The 21,067-nt window shown below is 38.2% G+C and overlaps 1 long non-coding RNA gene across 2 annotated transcripts in view; it reads right to left on the bottom strand.

Moving 5' to 3' along the window:
• LOC311615238 overlaps positions 1–21,067 on the bottom strand; it is a 1,780,830-nt gene that overhangs the window by 662,091 nt on the left and 1,097,672 nt on the right. The window lies entirely within an intron of this gene.

Raw genomic sequence — 21,067 nt, 5'->3', positions numbered from 1 at the left:
GCTGTACCAGCCTTGCATCCCTGTAATAAATTCCATTTGGTCATGGTATATGATCTTTTTAACATATTGCTGGATCCAATTTGCTAGTATTTTCTTTAGGGTTTTAGCATCTATATTCATCAGTGATATTGGCCTGTTATTTTATTTCTTTGTAGTATCTTTATCTGGTTTTGGAATACAGCTAATGATGGCCTCATAAAAAAAAAGAGCTTGGAGCCGAAACCGGTTTGGCTCAGTGGATAGAAAGTCGGCCTGTGGACTGAAACGTCCCAGGTTCGATTCTGGTCAAGGGCATGTACATTGATTGTGGGCACATCCCCAGTGGGGGGTGTGCCAGAGGCAGCTGATCGATGTTTCTCTGTCATCGACGTTTCTAGCTCTCTATCCCTTTCCCTTCCTCTCTGTGGAAAATCAATATATATATTTTTTTTAAAAAAGAGCTTGGAAGTATAACTTCCTCTTGGATTTTTGGGAATATTTTGAGGAGGATAGGTGTCAGTTCTTCTTTGAATGTTTGGAGAAACTTCCTTGTGAAGTTATCCAATCCATGGCTTTAGTTTGCTTGTAGTTTTCTCATATCTACCTCAATTTCATCAGTTATTATCAGTCTATTGATATTTAGGTTTCTGATTCTTCCTGATTCAGTTTTGGAAGGTTGTATTTTTTTCTAGGAATTTTTCTATTTCATCTAGGTTGTCTAGTTTGTTGGCATATAGTTGCCCATAGTATTTTCTTATAATTCTTTGCATCTATGTGATGTCAGTTGTTACTTCACCATTTTCATTTCTGATTTTAATTATTTTGGTCCTCTCTTCATTTCTTGGTGATTCTGGCTAAAACTTCATCTATCATTTTTATCTTGTCAAAGAATCAGTTCTTGGTTTCATTTACCTTTTGTATTGTTTTTTAGGTTCTCATTTATTTCTGATCTAATATTTATTATATTCTTAATTCTACTTACTCTGGGCTTTGTTGTTGTTGTTGTTGTTGTTGTTGTTGTTCTCTTTCTAATTCTGTAAGTCATAGGGTTAATTAATTTGTCATTATATTTTATTGATTTTCTTTGAGGTAGGACTGTAGTGCCTCTTCTTCTCTCTCAGGATTGCTTTTGCTGTGTCCCAGAGATTTTGGGTTTTTGTGTATTCATTTTTATTTGTTTCCACAAAGTTTCAAATTTCTTTCTTGATCTTTTTGGTAATCCATTCATTGTTTAATAGCATGCTATTTAGCCTCCATATTCTTGAATGTTGCTGTTTTATTTTGTTTTGTTTTACTGTATTAGATTCCTAATTTCATTCCAGTATGATCTGAGAAGATGCTTGATATGATTTAAATCTTCTTGAATTTGTAGAGACTTGTTTTGTGTCCTAACATGTGGTCTATCATTGAGAATGACTTATGTGCACTTGAGAAGGATGTATATTTTGCAGCTTTAGGGTGAAATGATCTATAAATGTCAATTAAATCAATGTAATCCAATGTGTCATTTAGAGTCACTTGTTCTTTGTTGTTTTTGTTTTTTTCTCGAAGATATATCCAGTGATGTCAGTGGGGTGTTAAAGCCCCCTTTTATGGAAGTATTGCTGTCGATCTCTCCCTTAAAGTCCTCCCAGGCAAGTGAATGCATGTTTACCAAGTTTATATCTCATTGTTGGATTAATCTCTTTAGTATTAGTAGTAACCTTTATAGTCTCTTGTGATGGCCTTCATTTGGAAGTCTATTTTCTCAGATATAAGTATTGCAACACCAGCTTTTTTTTTTTTTTTTTTCCTTTCAACTTGCATTTTTTCCATCCCTTTACTCCCATCCTGTGTCTTTTCTTCTGAGATGGGTCTCTTATAGACAGTATATATTTGGGTCATGTTTTCTTATCAATTCAGCTATCCTATGTCTTTGGTGCATTTAAATAATTTATATTGAAGTTTATTTTATTATTATTATTATTATTTTAATATATTTTATTGATTTTTTTACAGAGAGGAAGGGAGAGATATAGAGAGTTAGAAACGTCGATGAGAGAGAAACATCAACCAGCTGCCTCCTGCACACCCCCTACTGGGGATGTGCCCACAACCAATGTACATGCCCTGACCAGAATCAAACCTGGGACCTTTCAGTCCACAGACCGACACTCTACCACTGAGCCAAACTGGTTTCAGCTGAAGTTTATTTTTGATAGGTACTTGTTTATTGCCATTTGGATTCTGTATGCTATGTTTCTCTCTCATTTCTTCTCATTAAAGCAATCTCTTTAGCATTTATTGCAGTGCTGGTTTGGTAGTGACAAATTCCTTTAGACTTTTCTGTCTGTGAATTTCTTTATTTCCCTTCAATTTTGAATGATGACCTTATTGGATATAGTAACCTTGGCTTCAAATCCCTGTTTTTCATTACCTTGAATATTTCATACCATTCCCTTGTGGCCTCTAGATTTTTAATATATATATATATATATATATATATATATATATATATATATATATATATATATATTATTGATTTTTTACAGAGAGGAAGAGAGAGGGATAGACAGTTAGAAACATTGATGAAAGAGAATCATCAATCAGCTGCCTCCCGCACACGCCCCCACTGGGGATGTGCCCACAACCAAGGTACATGCCCTTGACAAGAACTGAACTTGGGACCCTTCAGTCCGCAGGCTGACGCTCTATCCACTGAGCCAAACTGGTTTCGGCGCTCTAGATTTTATGATGGAAAATCAGCTGACAGTCTTATGGGAGATCCTTTGTAGGTAAAAACTTGTGTGTGTGTGTGTGTGTGTGTGTGTGTGTGTGTGTGTGTGTGTTTCCCTCAAATTGCCTTTTTATTGCTGCTTTTAAGATTCTCCCTTTGTCTTTTCTTTTTTTAATTCTCCCTTTGTCGTAATCATGTTTATTATCATGTGTTTCTGTGTGTGCCTGTTTGGGTTGTTCTTACTTAGGACTGTCTGAACCTTCTAAATTGTGTGAATTTTTTCTTCACCAAATTAGGGAAGTTTTCTGCCATTGTTTCTTCAAAAACTTTCTCTATAACTTGCTTACTTTCTTCCCTTTCTGGAACTCCTATTATGTGCATATTGTTACCTTTCATGTTGTCTCACAGCTCCCTTAAGCTGTCCTATTTTTTAATTGTTTTTTGTTTTTTGATTTATCTTATTGAGTGATTTATTTATACCCTGTCTTCTAATACTTTGTTCTTTCTTGCCATACTTCCATTTGAAGCTGATTATGGAGTTTATCTATGCCCTTCTATGAGGTTATTCATATTTCTCAATTGTATTCTGAAGTTCCATGAATACTCCCTCTGTAGTAGGTAGAATTTTAATATGCCGTCATGGCCACCACTTCTTTGTGTTAACCCTCTGTTTATCCCTTTCTCTTGAAGGTGTATGGGTTTGATCTAATCAGGTATGCACTTTTATATTTTATTTTAAAATTTATCTTTATTGTTGAAAATATGACTGATGTCCTCTTTTTACCCATTGACCCCATTTACCCTGCCCCTATCTCTGACCCAAGGCCTTCAACACACTAATGTCTGTATCCATGTGTTATGCATATATGCATATCAATTTGTTGGTTAATCTTGCCTCCCAATCCCACCTTAAAAGAGAATTTACATATATAGACACAAGGAACAGACTAATCTCAGAAGGAAGGAGAAATGAGGGGGTTCAGAAGAGATTAACCCAATAATTTATATGCATACTAGAAGGCCATTGAACAGATTCATGCACCAGTAGGGTCCCTCAGCTTGGCCTGTGGGGATAGGACTGAAACTGTTCTCTGATATTCCCTGAAGAGTCCCAGATTGCAACAGGGTGCAGGGCAAGCTGAGGGACCCCACCAGTGCATAATCAGGGCCAGGGAGGGACCATGGGAAGGCTCCAGGATGTGTCTTGCACCTCTTTCCCAGTCTCAATCAGGGCTGATTGGGGCAGACTGGGGCCATCTTTCCCAATCCAAATTGGGGCCGATTGGGGCTGGCCATCCTGGGAGAGACCACAGGAGGTTGGCTGTCCATGAGGGACTTAAGGAGGGTTCCCATCTTACCCAGTCTCAATTGTCTGGACCCCAACAGCAAGCTAACGTCCTGGACAGAGTGTCTGACTACTGATGGTCAGTGCACATCATAGCAACTGGTCAAACAGTCAAATGGTTGGACACTTAGAATATTAGGCTTTTATTATATAAGATATGCATAACTCATGGACACAGACAATAAGGTGGTGAAGGTCTGGGTGGGGTGGGTGAGTGGTGGAAAGTGTCAATAAAAGGAAAAGGGAACATCTAAAATTCAACAATAAAGATAAATTTTCAAAAACAAAAACAAAAACAAAAAACAGAGTCTAGAAGTCAGAAAAGGAAGAAGCTAAAGATATTTTAAGCTCTCATTTTGGCCCAGAAGGAGAAGACTACCATATTATCGAGAGAACCACATAACATGAAATGGCAGGTATTACCTAGGAGCTCAGAGTGGCCACATATTTTAGCCAGCAAAAAATTAAAGATTTCAGTTCTACAGCTCCAAATAACTTATTTTTGCCAATAACCAAATAAACTTGGAATAAAACTCTAAGTACCATAAGTAAGTACACCCTGGCTGATACCTTGATTGCAGCCTTGTGAAACCCTGAGCAAAGGGCTCAGTCTCTCACATTGTCTAGACTTTGAGATAATGGGTATGTTTTAAACTGCTAAATTTGTGGTAATGTATTACAGAGCAATAGAAACATTCCTGTTTCCCATACCAAGCTCTGGTTCCTGACACCCTGGTTTGGGTAGATCTGAAGGCATCCTAATTTCTCTAATGCAGATGTTAGAAAAATATTAATGTACACATTTTGAGTAAGTGTTGTGGGCTGAATTATATAGCTTCAAAATCCATGAGCAAATAAAGCAAAATACAAACAAATTCATAGATTTTTTTATGTTTGCCAGAGGGAAAGAGAGTGAGGGGTGAAAAAAGATCAAAGTGAATATGAGATAAAAACTTACAATTATAAAATAAATAAATCACAAGTAACATAGTCAATGATATAATAATGACTTTGTATAGAAACAGATGCTTATTAGACATATTTGTGATGATCACATTGTAAGGTACATAAATGCAAAATCACTCTAACAGCCAGGACCTGAATGCCTAAAACACAAGTAAAAGAAGCAAGCACTATATTCCAGCTGACTCCATAGAAGAGAGGGCCTAATGTCCATCTTTTGGAGACAGTGCAGTATATATACTGAGTTGTACTGATGCACGATAAAAGAAATGTTTATTATTTTTCTTTGACTACAAAAATGTAGGATCAGATTTGCTGCAGTGTCATATAATGTAGAAAAACTCCATTTGCTACTTTCTGTTTTTTAGTAAACACCATTCCTTAACTGAAGTTTGAGAAATTGTAACCCTTGCCTCTCCTTGGCTTAACTCCCTTCTCTGTTTACCATTGCTTATTATCAGTTCAGGAGTTATCAGTACAACAGAATTGTGTAGTATTTTGAGTTCTGCTTTTTTGAGTTTTGTGGGTGTGTAATTTATCCTGGTTTGGGTTTTATACAGGGATACTAATAATAGAAAGGACTAGTATTCAGTTTTAAAATGTTGCTCATATTAAGGTTTCCAAATTCTGAAACATTATGCAAAATTACTATTGGGTTTTATTTACAGCATGCTTTAGGCACAAGCTACAAAAACCGTGAGAATGGGGTGAACAATTGTTTAAAATTAAGTATAGTTTATATAATACGAGGAAAGAAGGTACAAAGGACTTCATAATAGATTTAATGTATGCAAAGGGTTAAGAGAGTTTTTATAGCAGTAAAATATAAATGTGTTTTATAACAGTTGTTGGAAATTTCAAATTTATATGGTGAAGCACACACACACATACACACATACACACACACACACACACACACACACACACACACACTGATCCACAAGCTTACTCATTCATTTGGTATTTATATTAACTTTTATTTTAAAAAATATATTTGGATCAATTACATTATGAATTCAGACATTTATTGTTTATATTGAACCCTTATAACATATAAGGTTTGGTACTGGTATAATTTCCAGTAGGACTATTTTTCTATTTGTTTACTAAGTTCACTCTTTTTAATTTATTTAATATATTTTGATTTTTAAAATTAATCAATTAATTAATTTTAAATAAGTCTTTATTGTCCAGGTTATTACAGACGTTCATCTCCCCCCCCCATAGCTCCCCTCCACCTGATTCCCCACCTCACCCCATGCCCTTACCCCCGCCACTGTCTTCATTGATAGGTCAAGTCTCTTCCCGCATCCCTCACACCTCCTTCCCCAGGGAATTGTCAGTCCACTCCCTTTCTATGCTCCTGATTCTATTATATTTATCAGTCCATTCTGTTCATCAGATTTTTTATCCACTTGATTTTTAGATTCACTTGTTGGTAAGTATGTATTTGTTATAATTTTGTTGTTCATAATTTTTATCTTTACCTTTTTCTTCTTCTTCCTCTTCTTAAAGAATACCTTTCAGCATTTCATGTAATCCTGGTTTGGTGGTGATGAACTCCTTTAGCTTTTTCTTGTCTGTGAAGATCTTTATCTGACCTTCAATTCTGAATGGTAGCTTTGCTGGGTAGAGTGATCTTGGTTGTAGGTTCTTGCTCTTCATCACTTTGAATATTTCTTGCCACTTCTTTCTGGCCTACATAGTTTCTGTTGAGGAATCTGCTGACAGTCGTATGGGTACTCCCTTGTAGGTAACTAACTATTTCTCTCTTGCTGCTTTCAAGATTCTCTCTTTGTCTTTTGCTCTTGGCATTTTAATTATAATGTGTCTTGGTTTGGTCCTCTTTGGAGTCCTCTTGTTTGGGGTGCTTCCTGAACTTGTAAGTCTATTTCTTTCACCAGGCAGGGAAATTTTTCTGTCATCATTTCTTCTAAAAGGTTTTTAATATTTTGCTCTCTCTTTTCTTCTGTCACCCCAAAAATTCAGATGTTGTTATGCTTAGAGTTATCCCAGAGGCTCCTTACACTATCTTCATATTTTCGGATTCGTTTTTCTTTTTGTTTTTCTGGTTGAGTGTTTTTTGTTTCCTCATATTTCAGATCTTTGGTTTTATTCTTGGGGTCTTTTGAGCTACAGTTGAGTTTCTATATATTCTTTATTACAGACAGTGTATACTTAATATCTAACTGATCTTTTTCCTTATTTTTATTTTTATTTTATTTTATTTTTTGCATTCTCATTAAGTTACTTGAAGGTCTCACTAAGCTCCTTGGAAGTCTCATCAAGTTTCTCGGCGGTTTTTAGAAGATTCTTGAGTAATCTTATAAATGTGGTTTTGAACTCTATGTCCAGTAGTTTGCTTTTCTCAATTTCTTTCATTCTTGACATGTTTCTCTGTCACCGCATTTTGGCTGCTTCTCTGTGTTGAAGGAGTGGCTTTGTGTGGTAGGTGACCTACAGGGGACAGTGGCTCAGTGTCCCCAATCACCTGAGGTGGCTCTTGGTGCACCCTTTGTGAGCTTAGTGCAAACTCTTGGTGTAGTTAAGCCTTAATTTCTATTTGTACACTGGGAGAAATTGATCTGCCTCTTGAATATGTAACTTATGGATGTGAGGAGTTGAATTCTGGTGTCATCTCACACTGACCACTAGATACACTGGCTTTTGGATCTCCAATGGTGTGCAGGTCAGCTATATTCTGAGGCCACCCAGCAAGAGCTACAGTGAGAATTACAGTTTTCTCCTCTTTTCTTGGGGTTTTGAGATTTTGGAGCAGTCTGACCAGGGCTACAGTTTGTTGGGTTAAGCTGTCTTAAGGCAGGCCATTCATATGCAAAAGCCGCTGCTTGGAGCTTGGGTGGGTTTATAGATTGTGCAGGGCGGGGTCTCAGGAAGTCACTGGGCTAGGGTGTGGCAAACAGCAATGGCTGCCACTCAACAGTCTCTGTGTCGTCAAGATTCTGTGTCCTGCGCTCCAGCACAGTAAACAACTATTCCTGCACACAGCTCTGCAAGTAAGCCACCCTCACTTTCTGAACCAATGGCAGACAGTCCAGCTTCTCCCTGTAGGAGTTTGGGTCCCCAGCGTCTCCCCAGAAACTCGAGTTCAGATTAACCAGGAAATTGTCTCCCTTCAGGTTTAAAAAAGCTAAACCCACCATCAGCCCAATTTGCACACCTCTGTGCATGTCTCAATGCTTTTTTCTCTTTCCTTCTATTTGTATAACTTCCACTCAGCCAGCTTTCGTGTGGCTCTGGGTGAAAGACATTTTGTCCTTTAGTTGTAGTTTTGAAATTGTGTGAGGCAGCAGTTTAGGTGTTTACCTATGCCACCATCTTGGTTGCTCTCTTTATTATTAAATATTTTTTTTTCTTTTTTGTTGAATTTATTGGGGTAAAACTGTTTAACAAATTATACAGGTTTCTGATGCACAATTCCACAACACATCATTTGTATGCTATATTGTGTGTTCACCATTCCAAGTCAAGTCTCTAGCCATCATCATTTATCTCACCCTTTACCCTTCTCTACCTCTCTCTTCACACCTCCATTTGGCAATTACCTCCCTTACGATCTAGCTATTCCATTTCTGAAAATTTATCTGAAGACATCTGAAACACCAATTTGAAATAACATATGCACCCCTATGTTCATTGCCCTTTTACTTTTATATTTACACAGGGGCCTAGTGCACAAATTCATGGATATTGAAAGGAACTGTGAGCTGTGAGATTACAGTGGGTACAGAGTCAGGTCTCAGCACATCCTCTGCACTGCAACCTGGCCCCTCCCACCATGGTCCCCAGACCCCTGTGTGCTGGAAGTTCTTCTCCCTCCAATATTGTTCCCACATGCTGATGGCACTGGACCCGCTTGCACCCACTGACAGTGCAGACTGATAGGGGTTGGTGCCAGCAATGGGTGCAAGTGGTGGCTGATGCCCAGATTATCCCTTAGGATCAGGGGCAGGTGGAGAAGCCTTCAGGGGTGATCATGGCTGCCAGCCACTGCTTACACCCACTGACAGTAGCAAGTGATCAAGACGAATGTAGGGTGCTGACAGCAGGTACAAGCAGCTGCTCCAGTGCTGGCTGCATGTGAGTGGTGACTCTGGTGCTGGCAGCAGGTGTGAGCTGATCCATTGCCACAAGTGGGTGTGAGAGGTGGTTGCCAGTCCTGAGCACCCCTCAGGAGCAGGGGGAGGTGGAGACACCCTGGTAGGCAACCGGGATAGGCAGCCACTGCTTGTACCTGCTGATGGTGATGAGCAATCAGGATCGGTTGCCAGAAGCGGGTGTGAGCAGTAGCTCTGGCACTGGCAGCAGGTGCAAGCAGCGGGTGGGTCTGTGGCATTCAGAAGCAAAGAATTTCCAGTAACCACCAGAGGCTTACCCCAACGACAATGACTGGTGCCCCACCTTTGTCTGGTGTCCCCGCTCACCTGTTCCACCATCCTGCCATAGTTGATGCCCACCATGTTATGAACTTTGCCACCTACTGCTAACACCCACCATATTATGTGCATGCCCCTGTTGGTCAGCACATGCCATAACAACTGGTTGTTCAGTTATTTTGTTGATCATTCTAAAAACATATTACCCTTTTATTATATGAGACTAGAGGCCCAGTGCGTGAAATCTGTGCAAGGAAGGGGGGTCCCTAAGCCTTGCCTGGACCATCTTTAATTCAGGAACCCTCAGAGGATGTCCAACTTTGGGATTGGGGCCTAAACTGGCAGCCATACATCTCTCTCACAATCTGGGACCCCTGGCTCTAAAGTACTCACCTGCCTGCCTGCCTGATCATCCCTAATTGCCTCTATTTGCCAGCCTGATCACCCCCTAACTTGTCCCCTGCCAGCCTCATCACTCTCTAACTTCCCCCCTATTGTCCTGGTTGTCCCCTAAATGCCCCCCTGCGAGCCTGATCACCCCAACTGACCCTGACTGAACTGGCTTCCTTCTAACTGCCCCATGCTATTCTGGCTGCCCACCAACTGCTACTGCCTGCTGGCCTGATCACCCCTAACTGACCCCTTGCTGGTCTGATCACCACTAACTCCCACTCCATCAGCACTCACCACCTTGTCTTTGTCCAGAAGGAAGCTGGATGTACAGAAGATGTCCAGTCGACCAGGTCGAATTAGCATATTAACCTTTTATTAGTATATATTATCCAAGTATTTTTCTCTTTAAAAATAAAATAAAAGTGTTTCCCGACTTTAAAAAAAAAATTATGTGAGGCTAGAATTTGGTATCATTCCCTTGAGTGTTTTAATGCTATACTTTCTTTATTTTTTGATTTATTTATTTATTTATTTATTTATTTATTTTTAAAATATATTTTGATTCTTTTTGCCCCCCTACCTCCCTCCCAAACATACCTCCCAAACAGAGTTTTATGTCCATTGGTTGTACTTATATGCATGTATAGAAGTCCTTCGGTTGATCTATTATCTCCCCCAGATCTCCCTCCCCTCCCCACCGCAATTTGACAGTCCGCCCGTTGCTCCACTGTCTCTATAAATATCTTTTGGTTCATCAGTTTATAATGTTCTTTATTATCCATAAATGAGTGAAGTCATGTGGTGTTTCTCTTTCATTGATTGGCTTATTTCACTCAGCATGATGTTCTCCAATTCCATCCAGGTTGCTGCAAATGATGAGAATTCCTTCTTTTTTATGGCAGCATAGTATTCCATTGTGTAGATGTACCATAGTTTTTTGATCCAATCATCTCCTGATGGGCACCTAGGCTGTTTCCAAATTCTGGCTATTGTAGATTGTGTTGCTATGAACATAGGGGTGCATATATCCTTTCCTAATGGTGTTTCTAGATTCTTGGGATATATTCCTAGGAGCATGATTACTGGGTCAAATGGGAGTTCCATTTTCAGTTTTTTGAGGAAGCTCCATACTGTTCTCCACAGTGGTTGCACCAGTCTGCATTCCCACCAGCAGTGCACGAGGGTTCCTTTTTCTCCGCAACCTCGCCAACACTTGTCTTTTGTTGATTTGTTGATGTTGGCCATTCTGACAGGTGTGAGATTGCATCTCTCAGATAATTAGTGACTTTGAGCATGTTTTCAAGTGCCTTTTGGCCTTCCTTCTGTCTTCTTTTGAAAATATTCTATATAGTTCCATTGCCCATTTTTTAATTTGATCATTCTTCTGCCTTTTATTTAGTTGTATAAGCTGTCTGTAGATGTTGGAGATTTAAACTTTATCAGTGGTATTATGTGCAAATATGTTCTCCCACACCGTGGGCTTTCTTGTTGTTTTGTTGATGGTTTCTTTTGACGTAAAAAAGCTTTTTATTTTGATGTAGTCCTATTTGTTTATTTTCTCTTTAGCTTCCATAGCCCTAGGGGCAGTATCAGTGAAGAAGTTTTTTTGGCATATGTCTGAGATTTTGCTGCCTGTGGATGCTTCTAGTATTTTTATGGTTTCCTGTCTGATGTTTAAGTCCTGTATCCATTTTGAGTTTATTTTTGTGTATGATGTAAGTTGGTGATCTAGTTTCATTCTTTTGCATGTGTCTGTCCAATTTTCCCAACACCATTTATTGAAGAAACTGTCTTGACTCCATTGAATATTCGGGCCTCCTTTGTCAAATATTAATTGAGCATAGTGATTTGTGTTGATATCAGGGTTCTCTATTCTATTCCATTGATCTATATGTCTGTTCTTGTGCCAGTACCAGGCTGTTTTGAGAACAGTGGATTTGTAATTCAGTTTGAGGTCTGGTATTGAGATCCCTCCTACTTTACTCTTCTTTCTCAGGATTTCTGTGGCTATTCAGGGTCTTTTATTGTTCCAAATGAACTTTTGGAGAGTTCTTTATAGGTCATTGAAATATGCCATTGGTATTTTAATGGGGAGTGCATTGAACCTATAGATTGCTTTAGGAAGTATGGATATTTTGATGATGTTGATTCTACCAATCCATGAACATGGTATATTCTTCCATCTCTTTACATCTTCCTCTATCTGTTTTTCAGTGTCGTGTAGTTTTCTGCATATAAGTCCTTTACTTCCTTAGTTAAATTTATTCCTAGGTATCAATTTTTTTGGTGTGATGGTAAATGGAAATGCTTTTTTAGTCTCTGTTTCTGTAATTTCACTGTTGGTGTATAGAAATGCCATGGGTTATTTGGCATTAATTTTGTATCCTGCTACATTGCCAAATTCACTTATTAAGTCAATTAAGTTTTTTAATGGAGTCTTTGGGTTTTTTATGTACAATATCATGACATCTACAAATAAGGATAATTTTACTTCTTCTTTTCCAATTTGGATGCCTTTTATTTCCTCCTCTCGTCTAATTGCAACGGCTAGTACTTCCAGTACTATGTCAAACAGGAGTGGCAAGAGTGGGCATTCCTGTCTTGTTCCTGATCTTAGAGGGAATGATTTTAGTTTTTGCCCATTGATTATGATGTTGGCTGTTGGTTTATCATATATAGCTTTTATTATGTTGAGGTATGATCCTTGTACTCTCACCTTGTTAAGAGTTTTTATCAGGAAAGGATGTTGGATTTTATCAAATGCTTTTTCTGCATCAATTGATATGACTATATGATTTTTATCTTTCAACTTGTTTCTGTGATGTATCATGTTTATTGATTTTCGGATATTGTACCATCCTTGCATTCCTGGAATAAATCCTACTTTGTCATGGTGTATGATCTTTGTGATCTTCTTCTGGAGTAGATTTACTAGAATTTTGTTGAGGATTTTGGCATCTATGTTCATGAGGAATAATGGCCTGTAATTCTCTTTCATTGAGTTGTCTCTATCTGGTTTTGGTATTAGGGTGATGCTGGCTTCATAGAAGGATATTGGAAGTGTTCCTTCCTCTTGGATTTTTTGGAATAGTCTAAGGAGGATAGGTTTTAGTTCTTCCTTGAATGTTTGGTAAAACTCTCCTGTGAAGCCATCTGGCCCTGGGCTTTTGTTTGCTGGAAGCTTTTTGATGACTGTTTCAATTTCTTCCCAAGTCACTGGTCTATTAAGATTTTTAGATTCTTCCTGATTGAGTTTTGGAAGTTTGTATTTTTCTAGGAATATGTCCATTTCCTCCAGGTTGTTCAGTTTGTTTGACTAGAGTTGTTCGTAGTATTTTGTAACATTCCATTGTATTTCTGTGGGGTCTACTGTTATTTCACCTCTTTCATTTCTGATTTTGTTTATTTGGGTCCTCTCTCTTTGTTTCTTGGTTAGCCTGGCTAGAGGTCCATCTATCTTGTTTATCCTTTCAAAGAACCAGGTCTTGATTTTATTGATCTTATGTATTGTTTCTTTGGTCTCTATGTCGTTTATCTCTGCTCTGAGTTTTGTTATTTCCATCCTTCTGCTTACACTGGGCTTTTCTTGTTGCTCTTTTTCTAACTCTTTGAGTTGTAGAGTTAGATCATTTGTTAGCCTTTTTTCTAGTTTTTGCAATAGGCTTGTAGGGATATGAACTTCCCTCTCAAAACTGTTTTTGCTGTGTCCCATAAATTTTGCACTGTTGTGTTTTCATTGTCATTTATTTCCAAGATGTTTTTAATTTCTTCCTTGCTTTCTCAGTCCTTGTTTAATAGAATGCTGTTTAGTCTCCATGTGTTTGATTTCTTTGGATTATAATTGTAGTTAATTTCTAGTTAATTTCTAGTTTTATGCCATTATGATCTGAGAAGATGCTTGATATGATTTCTATCTTCTTGAATTTGAAGAGACTTTGCCTATGTCCCAAAATGTGGTCCATCTTTGAGAATGTCCCATGTGCACTTGAGAAAAATGTATATTTTGTGGCTTTGGAGTGGAATGTCCTGAAGATGTCGACTAATTCCATCTGGTCTACTGAGTCATTTAGGATTGATATTTCTTTGGTGATTTTTTGTTTTGATGATTTGTCAAAGGATGACAGTGGGGTATTAAAATCTCCTACTATGATTGTATTGCTATTAATCTCTCCCTTAATGTCATCCAGCAGTTTTTTATGTATTTGGGTGCTCCTGTATTGGGTGCATATATATTTACCAGGGGTATTTCTTCTTGTTGGATTGTTCCCTTTAGTATTATGAAGTGGCCTTCATTATCTCTTGTTATGTCCTTCTCTCTGGGATCTAATTTGTGAGATATAAGTATTGCTACCCCAGCTTTTTTTTCATTTCCATTTGCCTGGAAAACTTTTTTCCATCCTTTCACCCTCTGTCTGTGTGCATCTTTTGTTTCTGAGGTGGGTTTCTTGTAGACAACAGATGTATGGCTCTTGTTTTCTTATCCAATCTGTTAACCTATGTCTTTTGATTGGAACATTTAAAGCATTTACATTTAAAGTTAATAAGGATAGGTACTCATTTGACACCATTTATATTCTATACCCCTGTGTTCCTTCTTTGTTTCCTAGTTCTTTATTTTTACAGCAGACTCTTTAGGATTTCTTGCATTGCTTGTTTGGTGGAGATAAATTCCTTTAGTCTTTTTTTGTCTGTGAAGCTCCTGATTTCCCCTTCAATTTTGATTGATAGCCTTGCTGGGTGCAGTATTCTTGGATTCAGACGCTTCCTTTGCATGACTTCGTATATTTCATCCCATTCCCTTCTGTCCTGATAAGTTTCTGTTGAGAAATCTGTTGCTAGTCTGATGGGGGTTCCTTTATATGTAACTTTCTGTCTCTCTCTGGCTGCTTTTAAGATTCTTACTCTTCGTTGGAGTTTGCCAATTTAATTATAATGTGCCTTGGCATCGGTCTTCAGGGATCCATTTTGCTTGGTACTCTGCAAGCATCTTGGGTTTGTTTGGGTTTTTTCTTCTCTATCTCAGGAAAGTTTTCTGTCATTATTTCTTGAAATTCGTTTTCCATGTCTACCTCAGTTCCCTTTCCTTCCAGAACCCCTATTATTCGGATATTGTTTTCTTTTTCATTGTCCCAAAGCTCCCGGAAAGCTTTTTAATTTTTTTTTCTAGAAGCTGCTCTAATTGGGTATTTTTTTCCATCTTGCCTTCTAACTCACTGATGTGGTCCTCTGCTTAATTTAGTCTACTCTTGATGCTTTATATTGAGTTCTTCATGGTAGCAATGTCATTTTTTATTTCTTCTTGTTTCTTCTTCAATTCCTCATGGTTCTTTCTCATTTCTTCTTGGTTATTGTCAAATTTCTCTTCCATTCATTTTAGCCATCCTATGATCATTACTCTGAATTCTTGCTCTGGTAAGTATCTTGCCTCTGACTCATTTACTTCCTTTTCTGGTGATGCCTGCTTTTCTTTCATGTGCGGGCTATTTCTTTGTCTCCCAATGGTCTCTCTTTTCAGGATGTCTGGTTATGTGGTGTTTCTTCTCCTGTGTTGATATTAAGGCACAAAATACAACACTACCAGGTACAATACAAGAGGCATTGTACCTGGTAGTGCTGTATTTTGTGCCTTAATAGGAATGTATTTACGATATTAATACCCTCTAATAAAGGTGACCACCAGAGAAAGGCAAATTAGGGGATAGGAGAGAAGGAAGAAAGCTAAAAATAAAATAAAGAAAATTTTAAAAAATAAATAATAAATAAAAAAAGAGGGATAAAGAGATAGAAAAAGAAGCAAAAAAAGTAATGACAAAATGAAGTTGCAAAACAGGGAAAAAAGAAAAAAGAGAGAGGGATAGAGAGAGAGAAAGAAGGAGAGAGAATGGGAGAGAGGGAAGAAGCAGACTAAAAGAGAAATGGGAAACAAACTATATATATATATATATATATATATATATATATATATATATATATATATAGAGAGAGAGAGAGAGAGAGAGAGAGAGAGAGAGAGAGAGAGAGAAAATTCCCATAGAACAACCACTAATCCCAGCCAATGCCAGCAACAATCTTGGAGATTAATACAAACTACAATATCCACTATTATTAAGTAAGGCTATGATATACAGAAGTAAAAAACAAACAAAAACAGAATATTTTTTTAAAAAATACAAAGCAACAATAACAACACAGGAATAAGCATAACAATTTCAGTAAAAAGCATAAAAATTCACAATAATCAACATTAACACAAACAATGAGAAAAGGATAGAGAGGAGAACATTTTTGTTTTGTTTTGTTTTGTTTTTAACTAGTTAATATAGTGCAGAGAGTGGTATTTATACACTTGTATCTGGGGTTGGAACTTAGGTCTATAACTATAGTGAGAGCTTTACCAGGGGGTATACAGAAAGAATAGAGGAAAAACTAAAACCGGAAAGGGATAGGATAAACAGGAGACTAAAAGGGTAATGTTTAGTAAGAGAGTGATGGTGTAAAGGTTGAGATAGGGTTGAATGATGCTATAGTAGAGATTAAAATAGAATGAAGATTACTCCCAATGTAAAATAAAGAAAAAATAAAATGTTGCTGGAGCAAAAAAAAAAAAAAAAAAAAATTGCAAAATAGCAGTAGTAATAGAGATGATAGAGATTGAAAAAAATGTAATAATTGAAAAGGTAAAATCAAGTAAGGAAAAAAGAAAAAAATTCGTTTCTTAAGTAAAAGATGTAAAAAATGAAAATTAAATAAAAGATGTAAATAATGAAAATAAAATAAAGTATAGTTAAATTAGCATAAAATGTCCAGTAGTGGTCATTCACTTCCTCTGTTATTGTATTTGGCACGCCTGATTCTTGGACCAGACAGTCTTGCAGTTCCCAGCATTCCACTGCACCTCAGTTTTGTAAGGTAGTACTTAATTTTAAGTAGGCTATATCTTAGTTATTTGTGTCCATTTATTTTTGATTAATTAAAAGTAAAAAAAGAAAAAAAAAAAAAAGGCAGTTTGTGGTTCAGCCTCTAGGTTACAGTGTTTCTGGTTTGACCTCCCAGTCTTTTTGGTTGCTCTGACCTTCTTTCTCTATGGCTCTAGCTGGCAGAGTGCCAACGGGCTCCCAGACTATCTCTTCTGGCTCCAATCCTTTGTTTTCAGGAAGGAAATTTCCCCCTGCAATTTCTCTGGATATGCCCAACTGGGCAGTCCTTCCCTATTATTCAGAAGCAAGGGGGTGAAGGGGTTCAGGCGCCAAGGTGTCCAGATGTTCTGCCCTTGGCGGGACAGCTGCAATTCTTAACAATCTGTCCTGTGTCCCCTGGCATTTTAAAAAAGTCCCGCTTCTGGGGAAGATTATGCCAAACCCAGCACTGGGTGTCACCGGGCAGGATTCTCGCTGAGGCCTTCTTTGGGCACAGCTTAGCATGGGCTGCTGGGCTGCTGCGTGGCGCTCCGCTGCTACTGTGGAGGCAGGGACTCCCGGGAGCTCCGCAGCTACAGTGGGGACCCAGAACCCTCGCGCTATCCCCGCAAACTCTGACCTTTCTGTGGGTGATTGAAGAACTCCCTTGAATCCACGTGTTTGCACCGAATGGGGCGTCACAGCTGCTCGATGGACTCCTCTTCTGTGGGTTTTCCAGACCTCAGAGGAGCTCCTCCTTTCCTGGTAAGATGGCACAGCTTTCCCTCCGAGCCTGTAGCTCCGGGAGAGGTCACCGCCGCCGCAGTGCTGGCTGCTTGGTCAGGAAATCCTGTCCAGCGGACCCTTCCTTACCTTCCTTGAGAGTTCCGCTGCCCCTTAGCTGCCAATCTATATTCCCTGAGCAACTCAGATGCTGCTTTCATCTGTTCTGTGACCAGGGTCAGAACAAGTCTGTCTGTTCAGTCGCCATCTTGTCCTCTCCTCCAAGAAGCTAATGCTATACTTCCTTTAGAAGAGAAGCAGCTGGAGTTAGGTAGACTACATCCTTTGAGCTATGCTAGTGTCTGATTTCTGGCCTTCCAATGTATACACTGGAATGAGACATATAATTCATTACTTCTAACTTTACATTTTGTAGAATTTTATCTGTGGGCTTCCTTTTCCTGGTAGTGCATGCAAAAATCATAAGGAGAGAAAAGTTGCAAGATAAAGGGGTTTGAAACATGTAAAATCAGTGTAATGATTAGATGTACTAAATCCCATCTGAACCCAAAACAATACATTTTACATCAGACATTCCCTTGGCTAATAATATGCAAAAATAAAGGCCTGATTTTATTTGATTAGCATTCAAAAATTCAGTGTTCAAATTGCACCAATATCTGTTAATCAAAATAACAGTTATTCTGGCTTTAAAGGAAGGTTATTGAGTCATGCTTTGAAAACTGCACATTTTGTTTTCTGCCAGATGATCAGAAATTAAGAACCACTAGATATGATTATTCCATATCATAAAACAATTTGAATAGGTCATACAGTCAATATGCACACATATAGGCACACATATTTCACACATATTGAGATGACCATCATATACTTTTACCAATTTAAAATAGTGGTCCCATATCAGGGTAATGCATTAAAATTTAACATATGACATTAAACTAGTTGGGCTATACAGATGCACAAAATATAATAAAGAAGTCATCTTTGACAGATATCATGGAAAATGTGAATCTTGAGAGTCAAGATGGTGGCTGGCAGGATGGCAGTGAGGAAAAAAGAGTTAATGAGGGAGAAAAATGGGAGTGTGTGTGTGTGTGTGTGTGTGCGTATGTGTGTGTTTGAGTTAGATACTGGAGAACTTTAGGGGAATGGTGTAGTGGGCTCTTCTAGAAAGGGAGTCCCTGATACCACTGAAATCACTCCCAAGGCAGCCAGCTCTGACACAGAAACCACACCACCTTGAAGGGATAGCTGCTATGACTAGGAACCCAGCTTCATCATCACCCAGACTGGCTTCTGAAACCATCCCTGACCCTACTGCCACCCAGATAAAGATTTGCTGCCTCTGCTATAGACTCACAGACACAACTCTAGCCTGCCTGATCACAGGATCCTGTAAGCACCTGAAAACACTCTCCTTCATACAACCCACTGCATCAACCCTGGGCCATGTCTGTCATAGGGACTGGGCCTAATGGAGAGTCTGAGACTCCACTGCATCAACTCTGGGCCCTGTGAATCCAGGGGACTGGGCCTATTGGAGAGGCTGGGACTGAGTGACAAACTGCCCTGCCCTCTGCTCCACCCAGGGCCCCCTGTGTTCAAGCGCTTGGCCCTCCAGGAGTCTCAAGGAGCACAACCCTCCTGCCTAGCCCATGGCTATAGCCATAGGCCCTGAGTGATTCGGTGCCTAGATCCCTCAGTGAAAGCAAAGATGGGAAGACAAAGCAACAAACCAAAAAGGAAAAGTCACCAGAAAAGGTACTGAATGAAAATGAGGCATGCAATATGTCAGGAAAATATCAGATTAAGAGCCGTACTGTTTCTAAACCCACTGGATGAGAAAATCAAAATATGTAAGAATCAAGAATAGTCAAAGAATGATATAACCACAATAAAACACAATGGAAGGTTTCTACAGTAGACTAGAAGAAGGTGAAGATTGAATTACCAAATTTTAAGACAGGGCAAAAAAACACACTCAATCTGAACAAAAATTGAATAAAAATTTAAGAAATAAGGAGGATAACGTAAGGGGCATTAGGACAACATGAAGATAAGTGACATACTTATAATAGGGGTGCCAGAATGGCAAGAAGAGGAGGAAGGATAAGAAAACCTATTTAAGAAAATATGACAGAAAACTCTGATTTAAGGAAGAAAAAAGTCACATAAGCATAGAGAGTATCTAACAAGATGAACCCCAAAAACCAAAACACCTAATAAATTCAATGGAAAATGTTAATAACAAAGACAAAATCTTAAAGATAGCAAGAAAGACACAGAGAGTTACCTACAAGGGATTGCCAATTAGATTATCAAATGATTTCTAAACAGAAACACATGAGGCCAGAAGGCAATGCAATGAAGTGTAAAAAGTGATGCAAAGAAGGGACTGAATCCAAGAATACTCTATCCAGCAAGTCTATCATTCAAAATTGATGGAGAAACAAGGAGCTTCACGAAAAAAGGGCTAAGGGTGTTTATTACCACCAAAGCATCAATGCAAGAAATGGTAAAGTGGATTCTGTAAATAGAAGAAATAGGAAGGGATGAATGAACAAGCATAAAGAATAAAAATGGTGACAAACAAATACCTATCAATATTAACCTTAAATGTAAATGGATTAAATGTCCCTATCAAAAGACATACAGTAACTTAATGGATAAGAAAACATTACCCATATGTCCTGTCTGCAAGAGACCTATCCAAGAACAAAGGATGCAAAAAGTTTTTCAGGTAAATGGAAATTTTAAAAAGCTGGGTAGCAATACTTATATTTGACAAATTAGAACTCAAAGTGAAGGCCATATCAAGAGATCAAGAAGGCCACTTCATAATACAAAAGGGAGCAATCCAACAAGAGAATATAATTCTGAAAAACAAATATATGCCCCCAATGTAGGAGCATCCAAATACATAAAAACAAACAAACAAACAAACAAACAAACTTCTGGAATATTTCAAGGGAGAGATTGACAGCAATACAGTCATAGTATGGGACTTTAATACCCCATTGACACCACTAGATAAATCTTCTACACAAAATATAACCAAATAAACATCTATCCTAAATGACTCGATAGATCAGATTGACTTAATTGACCTCTATAGGACATTTCACTTGAAAGCTGCAGAATTTATATTCTTCTCAAATGCACTTGGGAAATTTTCAAAGATAGATCACATATTAGGACACAGGCAAAGTCTCTTCAACTTCAATACAATAGAAATCATATCAAGCATATTATCAGACAACAATGGCATAAAATTAGAAATCAACTAAAATAAAAACAGTGGGGGGGGGGAACGTGGAGACTAAATAGCATGCTATTAAACAATGACTGGGTTACCAAAGAGATCAAAGATGAAATAAAAAGCATCATGTCTACAAACAACAATGCAAACACAATCCAAATTCTATGGGACTCATGAAAGCAGTCTTAAGAGCGAAGTTCATAGCTCAAAAGGCCTACCTCAAAAAAACAAGAAAGAAATGATAATAAATTATCTCACTCTACAACTCAAACATTAGGAAGAGAGCAATAAGAAAATCCCAGAGTGGGAAGGAGACAAAATGGCAGCGGAATAGAGGAACATGTCCTGAGCCTTGTCCCTGAGCAAATAGAT

The sequence above is a fragment of the Pipistrellus hanaki genome (assembly GCF_964339955.1).
Source record: "Pipistrellus hanaki genome assembly, chromosome: X".
In the NCBI taxonomy this organism is placed as follows: domain Eukaryota; kingdom Metazoa; phylum Chordata; class Mammalia; order Chiroptera; family Vespertilionidae; genus Pipistrellus; species Pipistrellus hanaki.
Note: the sequence above shows the minus strand (reverse complement) of the source record. Positions and strands in the feature narration are given on the sequence as shown.